The 13,838-nt window shown below is 36.5% G+C and overlaps 1 pseudogene; it reads left to right on the forward strand.

Moving 5' to 3' along the window:
* Positions 1-5,700: 5,700 nt before the first annotated feature.
* LOC111744559 lies at positions 5,701-5,770 on the forward strand (annotated as a pseudogene).
* The last annotated feature ends 8,068 nt before the right edge of the window (positions 5,771-13,838 follow it).

A 13,838-nucleotide genomic window follows, 5' to 3' on the forward strand; every position in this document is an offset into this window, starting at 1 on the left:
CTCCTGAAAAGGAGAGAAAGAGACTGAGAGATCAAACATATAGAGATTAAAAAAAATCCATCTCCTCTCCTCCCCATACCCGCAACCCACCCACAACTGAATGATCAGTGTAAAAGTGCTTGTCAAGGATCAACTCTGTCCGCCCATCCTTCCCCACAATTACTCTAGAAGAGCAACTAGAGTTCAACTTTTCGCTTTTCCTGGGGTTTATTTCTTGCATTGCTCCTTACACCAAGCTCCATTCCTTTTATCTACATACTATAAGAAATACACATATACTTCTTTTTATAAACCAATGCTAGCATATAGAGTTTAACTTGCATAAATATGTTGTAATACCTTATATTTTAATGGCAAGAGAATAAGGAAATTGGGAAGTATTCTTCATTTACTTAACAGTTTCAACAGGTAAACCATCTGCAATAGCTTTAAAGAACCACTATATTTTGAAAAAAGCATTGGTAGTAAGCCATTTGGCAGCTTTTAATTTTTAAAGACGCTATACCCACATGACTGGTGATAGAGGATTGCTAGAATTGAGATTAATATTACATCATCTAGAGACAAGTGAGGTAATGTCTATGTTAATGGTCTAATCCTATATAAGATGTATCTGCTTTCCCTGGAGTTCAGCGAGACAATGCCAAAACGTGTTGTAGCATAGTATTCTAAACAAAGATTAGCTGAAAGGAGTTACAGGGTCAAAAAGTGATGGTGTAGAATTTTAGGAGATTATATTTCTCTTTTCAATCTCCCATAATAAACCATTATTTCCTGCGTTGATGGAATATGTTCTAAGTCATCAACTCTTGCGATGCAAAGTCTGCCTGCTTTCTTTAAACCAAGATGCTATCTTAGGCATGCAAACAATTTTCCAAGGGCCTACTGTGCTTACGGTTTTGATCAACTGATAACCAGATCTTTATCCTGATCTGTACAGCAAACTTTCAAGAATCTTATCAATGGTTCTGAAAGCACTAAGTGTGCGTAAGATGCAATTTCTGATCTTAACATTAATTGCATGGCAGTGTATACTAAAGAGGATAATCTGCTTCTACTATGAAAACAGTAAATTTCTTTTATGAACTATTTTAATTGTTCCATGTATTATTTTTTAAAATTCCTAAGTTTGTAAATACTCATTCTAAAAACGCCGCAAGACAAAAAATTGTTAAGCATACTAACTGATGCAAATAAACAAAATACAAAATACCCTGAGGTAGTTCAGCTAAAAAGGAAGGTATCCTATAGTGCCTTGAAAGCCTAGGTGAATGAAACTCAAAATTCAAAGATAAGGCTCCAGCTTGAAAATATTTCGCTTCCCTTAAATACAAATTTGGGAATTATACATCTATAGCAATGGTTCTTATTCTTATATTATTAGCTTATTAATTCTTCTGGGCAGAGTTCTTTTCTTAGTGATTATTCAGAAAAATAAGAAACACTACCAATCAGATAACAAGGATGTGAACTATAATCAATCAGGATTCATCCATTTAACAAATATTTACTGGGCATCCGCCCTATGTAAGATAATAGGGTACTCCCTAAGCACGAGGAGTTAATTTAGTTAAGAGAGATAAGGCAGTACAAAAAAAAGACAAAGTAACAGCACTATTAGGTACAGAAAAGGCACTACAGGTGCTAGGGGAGTTAAGAAAAGGATTACTTCTGGCTGTGGGAAGCCTGAGAGATTTCATGGAGACAGTGGCACCTGAGATGAGAAAACTGTGACCATGTTTGACAATGGGGGAGAGGCAGGGCATAACCAGGTGCAGGGAACAACAGGAGCAGGGGCACCAAGAGGATATTAGGTTTAGTTTAACTATTCTGTAGATTATGTGAGGAGAGTAACATGAGCTAAGATTGATAGCTGATACCAAGTCTGCTCTTTCTTTGGAAGACAATGGAGATCCACTACAGTTATTTTTATAGAAGAGGCACAGTGAGATTAATCTAGCTGTTGTGTATAAAAGGTAAATTCTAGGGAATAGGGTGTGAGATGAGGCAATGTTAAGCACAGCAACAGCCCAGGAGAAAGATTCTGAAGGACTTACCAAATGAAATAGAGCAGGAAAGGAGAAACATGAATTCAAGATCTGACTTAAGTAAATGAGAGGGAAAAGGAAGATCTGAATGGCTCATATTTTAAGTCTGGTCCCTGGGCAGGACTCTCGAGTAAACTGCAATTATCAAACTGCAATTTTATTTTTTATTTATTTTTTAAAAATTTTTACACCTAAAGCACCTGGTCTTCCTAGGTGGTCTCCATCCAAGTACCAACCAGGCCTGACTCTGCTTAGCTTCCGAGATAAAACTTCAATTTTAACAGATGCTGAACCCTAAAGCAAAAAGTCCCAGGCCATCTCATCTGATAGGTAAGTCAGAATTACTAAATGCTAGAGCTGGAAGGTAAATCACAGATCATATTATTTCAATTCCCTCAATTTAAAGACAAACTAGGTCTAGAAAGGTTAACTGACTTCTCCAATTACAATCAACAAATCACTGCCAAGTGAAACCAGGGTCACCCCGTCCAGAGCTCTTCCCACTGGCTCATGCTCTGTATTCTAGAAAGGCCTGATGGTTTTTTATTATTAAAAATTATTAGAAAAAATAAAAATTAACAATTATTGGGGGTGACACTAACAAAATCAAATAAGTTCGATTCAATAGTAAGTCATATATATACATATATATATACATATATATACATATATATATATATGTATATATATATATATATATATAGTATTATATGTTCACCACCCAAAGTTAGATTTGAGGCCTGATGGTTTAAAAAGCTACAATAACCACCCCATCATTCCTTTCTCCAAGCACTCACATGTACCATTCTCACTATATAGAAATCCCTTCCCTTCTCCCTTCTGTCAAGCCATTCTGTAGTCCTTTACATGAAAAACTATTACCTACACAATTTTCCTGAGTTCCATTTTGATGGTTCCTCCAGCAACTCCTTCATCACTGTATATGTTTAGATACTGTTACACATTTCTATTGGTGTTCTTTCCTTTTCCCCATCAGTGTAAATCAAGAGCACAATGTGATTCTTGATTAAAGTGCCATAGTCTGTACTAACTCATGCTTCTTTAGTGTTTTTAAGCAACAGAAGTACCAAATTAAACTATGATAAAGGCCACATTTGAAGACGTAAAAACTGTAACAGCTTTACCAAGGAGGGGACAGCAAGAAGTTTGCCACAGATCAGTGTGGAGGTGTGCCAGGATTCCTAGAAGTCACAAGATACATGTGGGATCACTTCTATTCTGTAGTAAATAATTTAAAATGTTAATTTTATAAAACAATCATACTACAGAGCACAATACAAAATCTACATTAATTTTTTTAGCTACGATTCCTTTAAAAAAGAAAAAGGCACTCCCGTAGGAACAAGTCCAAGCTGTAACACTAATTCTCTTTTCCATCTCCTGCCTCCCACCCACAGACATTCTCTTCCAGCTTAGGAACGAACTCTTAATAAGGACCCTTAATAAGGACATTTCCTTTCTTATCAGTCAGTACCACTTTCTCCAGAGGCAAGTTCTAGTTGTTCTGTTTCTACCTATTTTATATATTGTCCTCTGAGGCGGCAAAAATAAAATGCTATAGCTACAGTGTCACTGAATGCCCTTCTTTTATGTTCCTTAAAAATAAAACATTAGTGTTACTTTCATTCACCTCCTCTTCCATAAGCTGCTTATGGAAAATGAACATTCCTGTTTTCTTCTCTGGGGCCCTACCTGTAACGTAAGCAAAGAGGTTAGCTAATAGGCGGTCAAATTAACTAACCACCCCCCCACACACACAAAAATATAGGTATAAAATTTCTTCTACTATATGCCAGATAACAGATACACAAAGGTGAGTAAGAAAATCACAGTATGTTTATGGATGGATGAGAGGAAGGGAGGGAATGAAGAAGAGTTCGAATGCAAGTCAAATGGGACGTTTTATTTTTTGAGTTCATTGCTCTATCTCCAACAACTAGAACAGAGTAGGTGGTCAAATATTTTCTTGACTTGATAGCAAAGAATTAAGAGACAAAGTAATAAATGCTACTTTAAAATTGGGAGAGTGATATGGGGAAAATGAGAAAAACTAGAGAAACTGAGGATTGTAAAATAAGACTTTGCCGAGCAGGTAAGATTTGCATAGGGCTTTGACAGGGAAACTTACGTGGCAGATGTACAGTGAGGAAGAGTATGTGAAAGTTTAAGGCACTTGTTAAGAATTACCAATTGCTCTCCCAAAAGTGGAGATGGTGATTAGAGAATGGTAGACAGGAAAGGCCTATTCCTTGAGGACCTTCTCTGAAAACCACACAAACAAGTGTGGATTTTACCTCCATACGCAATTGAGTCTGAAGAAGCAGAGAAAAAGATCAGATCTCTGTCTCAGAAAAACAGTTCTGAGGACAGTATGCAGAATGACTACGAGGGGTATTAGAGGTGGGGACCATGGTGGCAGCTTCAGCATCACCTGGAAGTTTGCTGGAATCACAGCACCTCAAGCCTCACAACAGATTTACAGAAACCAGCATCTGCATTTTAATAAGAGTCCCAAGATTTGTATGCATATATAGTATGGGAGGTGCTCCTCTAGAAGATAAAAGATAAAAAATAAAGCAACATCTGTGGAAACATAGAAGAGAAGGACTTGAGAACATGTGGAAGATGAATAAATGATTGTATAATGAATGGAAGACATATAGTTATCCACAGAAATGAAATGATATAGACCTAAAATAGTCTAAAATGTGAGAACTCTCAAAAATAAACTTCATATCTGACATAAGGACTCTGAATTAAGTCTTTACATTGTAACCACAAACTGAAATGATAAAAGAACAGCCAAAGCCCTTTGTTTATCTATAAACGCTAGCATTAATGTATGATTATAATCAAATTATGCAATTGAAGTTTGGTTACCACTATCACTGGAATTTACAGTTCCTGCCTCTAGCTATGAAACTTGTTGAAATGTACTGAGGAATTACCTGTAATCCAAATATACAAGTAAACCACTAAACAATCTAAAGGTAAAATTAGTTGTCACCGGTGAGAAGAGTGGGTCATTTGCTTACAGAAGAATGTCATTTCTACCAATAAATTTATTTAAAAATCAGTAAGAATGTAAAAACATATCATGAAATTTCTGGTTCAAGTGTTCTCTAAACAATATCAACTGCCACTATCTTTTTATTATTGTTCCCCAAAACAGTCATCACGTAGAATTACAGATAACTGGAGTGGAGCAAGACTGTCAATGACAAAATAGAAGCTAAGACCTGCAAAGATTAAGAGTGACATAGCCAAAGATAAAATGTCGTTAAATCCACATTTCACTTATGAATTTTAAGTCTGAAATTACTAACATTTTGTTAACCTTTGGCAGCTGGCAGAAATCAAAATTAGAAAACCAATTGTATGTAAATAAATTCAAAGTCTAAGAGCTATTTATCTTAAAATACATGTCCAATAGTTGAATTATTAAGTTGCATGGTAAATCTATATTCTCTTCAATAAATCTAAGGTAACTTTTTAGTCAATTATCTGGATTTTTTTCAAAATTCCCAAGGGTGCTGGGAGGCAGAAGATGGATACTATCTAGTTCTGTTTGGATGCTACTTTCACAGATGGTGGTATTACTTATAAATGAAGGAATAAAGTGAAACATACATAGACCAATGATAAAAATGTGTTATGAGCCAAGAATTATGACTAATAAGATCTGTGGATCTGAGGTTTAAAAGACAGAAAAAGTTGTTGCTCTACATTTTATGCCTGCCTCAGTACCGAGGCTCCACTGGTAATTCAACCATAGTTGTCCTTAAATTATCAGCAGAAACTAGGCATTAACATCCTCATCTTAATTTGAAAACAAAAAAAATTATAAATGATCTTGTTTTACCCAACTGTTGGGACAAGCTAAATGGGATTGGTAAAAATTTCTACCCGGTGAACCTGGGCTTGCTTTTTCTAGCACAACTGTGATCTAGTGCATTAGCAGCTAGGGAAGGCTGTTACATAGAAGGGATGTTGGATCAGCTCTTCCAAGGAGAACTGAGCAGGCTTCAACTGTCTCTCAAAAGACACAAGTACTGAGAGGAAGTCTGTGTCATTTATAAATATAATTCAACCCCTTGCCCTCACCTACCAATTAACTGATGGAATATAGAAACTCATACCATCAGTAAGTAGATGGGTCTCAAAATCTAAACTGCTTTTAAAATGTATTTCTACAATATTATGCTTCATCAATCAAAAGTTACCTAGATAACCCACCAAAAAAACATGCAGGCCCATGGTAACTTGTGAGGTGACAAAGTTACCAGTGAACTTTACCCCTTTAGCTCAACAGAACATAAAATGCATAACCTATAAAGATTAGAATGAAGACTAGGTAATGAACTGCCTAGACAGCAAAAGCCTTTTCTCTCTCCCCTTAGTAACTGTTAACCCTAGGAGGCTGTATGGAATGGATAAATCAAGGCACTCTATCACTGGCCTCAGTTTTCACCAAGGTATAGATTAAGAATGTTACAGAAAGACGGCAAAGAATAGAAATGGGAAAACAATCTTAGTCCTGCTGAAAAAAAGAACTGGCTTATCAGTTTAAAATTTTTCGCTTAAATGGGTACAGACTCAGATTTGCAAGACAGAAAATTTCAATAGTGTTAAATATATTACAGTATAAGTTTCACTATACTGTAATATATTTAACACTATTGAATTGTGCACTTAAAAATGGTGAAGATAGCAAATTTCATGTCGTGTGTTTTTTACCACAATTTGGGGCGGGGGAAACTCATATTAAAAGCATCTACCTCCAAAGGTTGTTTTAATGATTAAATGACGCAATGCTTTATAAAAGCCACCCCAAACTGGCACACAGTAAATGCTCTATAACACATTAATATTATAATTATTTCATCTTCCTCCTCACAATCATAGTGTGTGAGGAAAAAAAGCAATGACTTAAGAGATAGAAAGTGTTCTTTTCAAAATTCAGATGTTTCTAAATAGTAATTCGTATTCTTTTAATACATGGCCTACCATGTTCATGAGCCAATAAAACTATCTCCAAAGAACTAGTTGGAAATCCACGTTATTCAAAGCCTTACTACTTATGACTTATACCCAGAGCTTAAGTCTTAGACTAAGGCAATAAGGAATACCCTTCTAAAAATCCCCACCTCCACCGTGCCCCCCCTCACTTTCTCTCCTCCCCTTTTGTATTTCCTTTTCACTGTGAGCATTGAGCTGTGAGCACAGAAATCTGAACTTTGCCAAGAAGCTCTGGGACGGGGGTGGGGTGGCCCACATGGCAGAGAAATCAGCAAATCAGCACTGAGAAGGGAGATGTGCTCCTACCACTGCTCTGCAGCTTCAGAGAGTAGGTGGAGGGAGTAACAGGATTTGCCCTAGTTGCAGCTGGCGTCACAGCTCATTAGGGACAAGTCTGTTTAACATCCGCCCACCTCCTTCACCCTCAAGAAAAAGCAGTGGCTGCTGGGAAAACTCAGGCTGAGCAAAGGGAAGCAACTCCAAACTGACAGGCAATGGGAGAAAAAGAATGCAACCCTTAGCATATGTCTTGAAAAAACATTTACAATTCTTCACTTTAAAAATTCCCACCTGCCTAATAAACAAAGATAATTTCCAGACTGGAGACAAATGACACAAATAGTATATTAGTAAGTTCTTTAATGTACAACAACCACCCACTTTAACACCTTTTCTTAAATAACATTACAGAAACTTATTGTTTAACACACTCCTAATCCCTGCAGAAATTTTCTTTATCTTTTGCTAAAGATGATGGAGAGAAATTTTCTTCAATTTCCAAGTAAGGATAAAGATCACAGATTGGCACTACCGACATTCAGGCATAATAATTCCTTTGAGTTAATTTAAAGAGAGAAAAAAAGGCCTAAAGAAAGTCATATATGTTGTATTTGATTGATTTCAGAAGGTTACAAATCTTAATTTATATGAAGACCAACTACCATGTAGCGAGCGTCTCAGTCAAAGCTGCGGGCTTCTGTGTAGGACCCAGAACCTCGCTTACACAAAGGAGATGCAAAGCAGGCCCTCTTGAAGGACATCCCAGCTGTTATCCAAGAGAGAATGCCTGGAGTGTGGGCTTAGAATACATGAAGAAATAAGCACAGTAGTCTCCAGAAGGCACCCCTGACTTTGGCAGCTGATGCTTTCTAACTTGGTAGAAATTAATTTAATCCCAAAGGCCTGCCCCAAGCCAATTTAGACTGTAAAGTATAAATCAGCTCAAGTGGGTATAATGGTGAGAGACTTTCAGTTGGCCAAGCCATTTATCCCAGTAGTCCCCAAAGGCCAGCAGGTCTGTACTGCTGCCCTGCTGCAACCAGGCCATTCCTTTCAACCTGGATCCATCCATGAAACAGCTGTGTCACTGGCTATACTGTTGGGTAAGAACAGAAAGGAAATCAAAATAGCTCCTCTTTTCAAGTACAACTGCTACCCTAAAAATATCGGGTTAATTGGAAAATACTAATTATACCAACACGTGTAAACCTAGAAAAATATGATTTTCTAAAAAGGTATAAATTACCAAAACTCGCTCGAGAATTAATAAAAATCTTAGAAGTTTCATGGATCTTCTCCCACAAGAAAATAACCACGATACGTTAACAGTTCCTGAGCACTGAAAAAGGTGGAAAACAACTCCGCATGTTCTATGAGGCTAGTACTGGACAAGCATGGACATGTAGAGAAGAAATCTGGAAAAGCAGGTTCTTGGCAAACCATACGGTCTTAGATACCAGGTTCAACGGTCTAGACTTCATCACTCAGACCAGGGCTTTCCAATAAGGGTATGTGTGTTCCTCAGGCTTTATAGCGTATGGCCAGAATATAAGAAACCACAAGGTAAAAATGGCACAACATCTTAGAGTGTTGGTTTTACTTTGATCTTTTGTTGTCATTGTTGTTGCTTGCGAAGTATTTTTAACTTAAACATTTGTGTGGATTTAAAAATCGAAACACTTCATCAGCACCTTCAGACTCTCACTCTAGATCTGAGATATTATGCAGTCTTCACTCTCTGTCATCAAGAACTCACTACTGAATTAGTTGGGAATTATTTAGGTACTTGGGGAACCACTAAAGAGCAAGGAATGCTTTTGAATGGAGAAAAGAAAGAATAATCAAACCTGGAAGGTTAATCTGGATATGATTTGTAGGACACATTGTTAGGGAGAGAGACAAGAGGATGAAAAGATCCCTGATCTAGTCCAAGGAAGAAGTAATAGGGCCAAGACTAGAATGATGACAGTGGAAATGGGAAGGGTGATATAAAAGGAGAGAATTTCAGAAGCAGAGTCAACAATATTTTGCAAGTATGTGTTGAAAAAAAGGACAAGGACATTTTAGGTAAGAAGTTTAATTCTACCCTCCCCACCCCCCCCAAAGATTGTAGTATCTTTAACTAATAAAGAGAAATTAAGGATGACAAAAGTTGAATGGAGACACGTGAAGGGGTGAAGGGGTTGGGGAGATAGAGACAATAAAGACTTGATGCTTCTAAATAAAGTACTAAAAGTTTAAAGTGGGAAATAATTTTGCAACATCTCCCAAATCCTGTGTTCATATCTGAATGTGTCCCAGTCTCCTGTATGAGAATAACAAAAATGTATACACAGAAAATTCCACATATAGCTCCAATGTGTATTAGGGGGTAGGGGTCCTTCTAACTGGATCGATTTGATCGGTTCACCATATTATAGACATGTAACAGTGGGATGTCACACAAGTGAAAAGGCAATCCTGGCATCTGAAGACATACTATATGCCAGGCTATGTGTTAAGTACTGGGGTTGTAAAGAGAATGACATCCCTACCCTCAAGTAGCATAAAGATGTAGAAGAGGGTTCAGGCAAAAAAAAAATAATAATAATTTTAACTCACTGTTATGATTAGCACAGGGTGAAAGATGAGTAGGAAGATGATAAAACCTTTGTAAAATGCAGGTTACCTCTAAGAATGAAATGTTAAAAAAAATGACAACTTGATGACCTATGCCAAAACCCTTGGTAATGCCCAGTGCCTCTATAGAGGAGTCATGGAATATACACAGAAAAAAAAAAAAAAAAGAAAGAAATTAGCCATTGGGAACAAATTTAACAGAGGAATGTGATTCGAGATTTTCAGAAATGCCAGAAGTACAAACAAGAAAAGAAATCTTGAAAGGCAGGACAAACTAGGAATGACCAAGGTATGATTATAACTAAGAAAACAGTATGACTCATTGAAAAAAAAATGTTATAACCAAAAAGAGATAATTGATATGCTATCTATTATGGGAAAGATGTCCCAAGGTAAAGAATTTGGCAGTGTTTATTTATCCTGCCCTATCCTGAGGGAGAGACTCCTGATGATACTCTGTTGTGGGGTAGAAATATTTCATCAGGCCTGGAAGAAATTATTCCCTCAAGACTAATTCATTCTCTTCTGATTCATAGCTCTTTGATGAGAAAGTGGGTCTTGGTTTTAGGAAGGTGGTATGTGGAATGGCAGATGTGAATATAATAACCATAGAAGGTTACTCACTCAATTTTAAATAAATAAAAAATTCTGAGACTCTAAGGCTAATGACATTAAGTTTTTTGAACCTACAAAGCTGAGGACAAGAACTGTTCATATGAAAGCACTCACAATAGAGCATGAAGCAGGTTAAAGAGGAATGAGAGTGCATGGATCAGTGTAGTAAGGAAATACCTTAGAAGTCCAACTGGCAAACAAACAGGTATGGGGTTTTGTTGAGCTAAAGCAAAGATTTTTCAGCAAATTCTCACAAAATAGTTAATTCGAACATAAATATTTCCTCTATTAAAAGATATTCATCCAACGGTTTTATTTTTAGGTAACAAAAATTAAAGAAGAGACAACAGTCTGAAACGTATTCAATCAAATGCCAGTTTTAGATGCTTACCGATGTCATATGAATCCACTTTACAAGGAGGCAAAAAACAAAAACAAAAACAAAAACGAAACCCCACTACAGTGATTCAGTAATTGCTTTGTGGTATAACATGATGACATTCAACATATAATTGATAAAAATCACTGTAAATAAAAATATGCATTTATGTTGTATTGATCATGAATATGACACCTATGGCGCAATCGAAAAACCCAACTATTCTATTAAATGAATAGGTACTTGTGACAAATTTTCAGAAAACACATCAAAAGCAGATTCGAACTTAAGATAGAAGTGAGGCTGAAGTATTCTAGAAAAATGTACTTGAATTGTTCAAAAGTGGTTCCCATGATGATGAAGAAAGTATTTCTAGAAATAAAGACAGGGAAAAAAAACGATTATTCCTAAATTTAAAAATTCAAATGTTTATGTAAAATCTCTAAAATAAAATTTCCAAATAGAAATCTGAATATTTCATCTCTGTCATTAAAAGTTTATTATACATACTATGATATAGGTCAATATTCCTGAAAAGTTTAACAGAATTATCTCATTAAGAAAATGGGGTATTACCTAAATTTAAGTATATGAGGTAACTTTAATATATTACTACTACTAGAAAAGTAACTTTTATGGTAGTAGTAATATGTAAAAGTTTTCATTAACTCATGCTCTTTCCACACACCAAAGGGAATCACACCTCATAAAGGAAGAGACCATAAAAGTCTGGAAAGGAGAAAAGGTACAGAGAATAATATTTTACAATGATCCCACTTCCTCTAAAATGTAGCCTGTGTTCATTATATTCAACTTCCAAACTGGTAAGAATCACACCACCTACACCACATCCTTTTACCCACTCTCATCCAATATTCCATTTACCATCCTAGTTAGTAATACATATCCTTCTGGTTCATTAGGCCCCAAACTACAAGACATCTTTATAATCACCAGATCTCTCCTATTTGTCTCCCCTTCATCCTCCTCCATCTTCCACATAAAAAAAAATTTTTTTTTTTAATCAAGTTGACTAGTAAAACAAATAATCCAGTATTTTCTCATTAGGTTTTATTATCGTCTGTAGTAGGAGTGTCAACTTCATAGCAGGAAGGAGTTGAAAGAAAAAACAAAAACAAAAAAAGCAGGTGAGGGTCCTTCCGTATTAGAGGTAGAGGATTTTGGATTTGAGTAAAGAACCTGATGCAAACAACGTGGAGGACAGAAGAATAATTTAATAGAAGATAAGAAGGCAGATTATTGATATGAAAAGAAAATCAAGAAACAAGGCTATCAGGTATTAAAACAAAAATATTATACTTTGTAGAATACTGCAATATTCTGATGACATTATAGAAGAGACCGATATCTCTAGGATAAGCCAGACATTTAAAACAATATTGGAAAACACTGTTTCACCCATCCATATTAAGACACTTATTTCTCAAAAGTGTAATGAGCATAAAATAAATGCTGGTAGCTGCCAAAATTAACCGAAATTGAGCAAGGTAAAAAGGAACTGCAGAGCAATGACATCTCTTCAAGTAGATGTAGCAGAGTTATCAACTGAAATATATGGTCACTTCTCTAACAACTTAAATTAAAAAAGATATTACATAGACATGCTGAACCTAAAAGCAGCATTTAAATTAGTTGATTATTTCTGCCATCTTAAAACTCTTTTCTTAACTTCAGAACACTTACCTCACTGGTATTCCTTTTCAATCTTCTTTGCTGCTTTTCCCCATCTCTAATTCTCAATGTTGAGAGAACAGCTCTGGGGGGCTCAGCCTCTGAACTCCCTCTATTCAATTCATTGTCTTTTTTGGTCTATACCCCCTGCCTTGATGAATCAATAACACTCCCTCATTTGTACCTCCATACCTCTCCTCGGAATTCCAAAGTCAGCTTACCCAACTGGGTACATCATATCACCCCTGAGTGTTGAACAGGCGTAACAAATTTAACATTAATCCAAACCGAATTTTTAATTTCACCACCTTAAATTTGCTTCCACTCAGACCTTCCCAATCTCAGTAAATGGCATCTTCTTCCAGTTGCTCCGGCAGAACACTTTTCAGTCATTCTTGACTCAGATTCTCTTTTTAATCTCATTTCACATCTAATCCGTTAACCCATCTCGTTGCTTCTACCTTCGAACCAGATACAGAAACCAACCTCTCTTCTCACTACTTTCTCCTGTCAAAGCATAAACTATTTAATAGCCTCCTAACTGAACTCCCTGCTTCTGTCCTTGTCTGTTCATATCAACACCCAGTGAACCTTCTAAACTTTTGTCAAAGCCTCCTACAGGATAAAATCCAAAGTTTACACTATGGTCTTTAAGATCTTACCTTGTAGAGCCTCCTGTTGACATTCTATCATTTCTTACTACCCTCATTCTTGCTTACTCCACTGATCACACCAGCCTCTTACCTGCATCTCAAAATATCCTCAGCCTGCTCTTGCCTCAGGCCTTTGCACTTGTTCTTCCTGTCTACAGGACTTCTATCCTTAGTACCTGCATGGCATTCCCTCTCGCTTCCTGTGCATCCCCATTATTCTCTAGTCCATTTATTGTGCTTTATTTTTCTAATTAACTTATCACCTATCATATGCTCTTTATTTTCTTTCTTTCACCGTTACTGTGTAAACCCCTTGAGGAGCTTTGTTTGCCGCTGTTGTCCCACAGCCCACAGTATTTAGTAAACATTTTATCATTATTATTATTTATGCTTACAGAAACTGGTCTTCCTAGGTGGTCTCGCATCCAAGTACTAACCAGGCCTGGTCGTGCTTAGCTTCCGAGATCAGACACTGGGCTTGTTCAGAGTGGCATGGCCATACACCATGGACCG

Source organism: Pteropus vampyrus, unplaced genomic scaffold (assembly GCF_000151845.1).
Source record: "Pteropus vampyrus isolate Shadow unplaced genomic scaffold, Pvam_2.0 Scaffold137, whole genome shotgun sequence".
NCBI classification, from domain to species: Eukaryota; Metazoa; Chordata; class Mammalia; order Chiroptera; family Pteropodidae; genus Pteropus; species Pteropus vampyrus.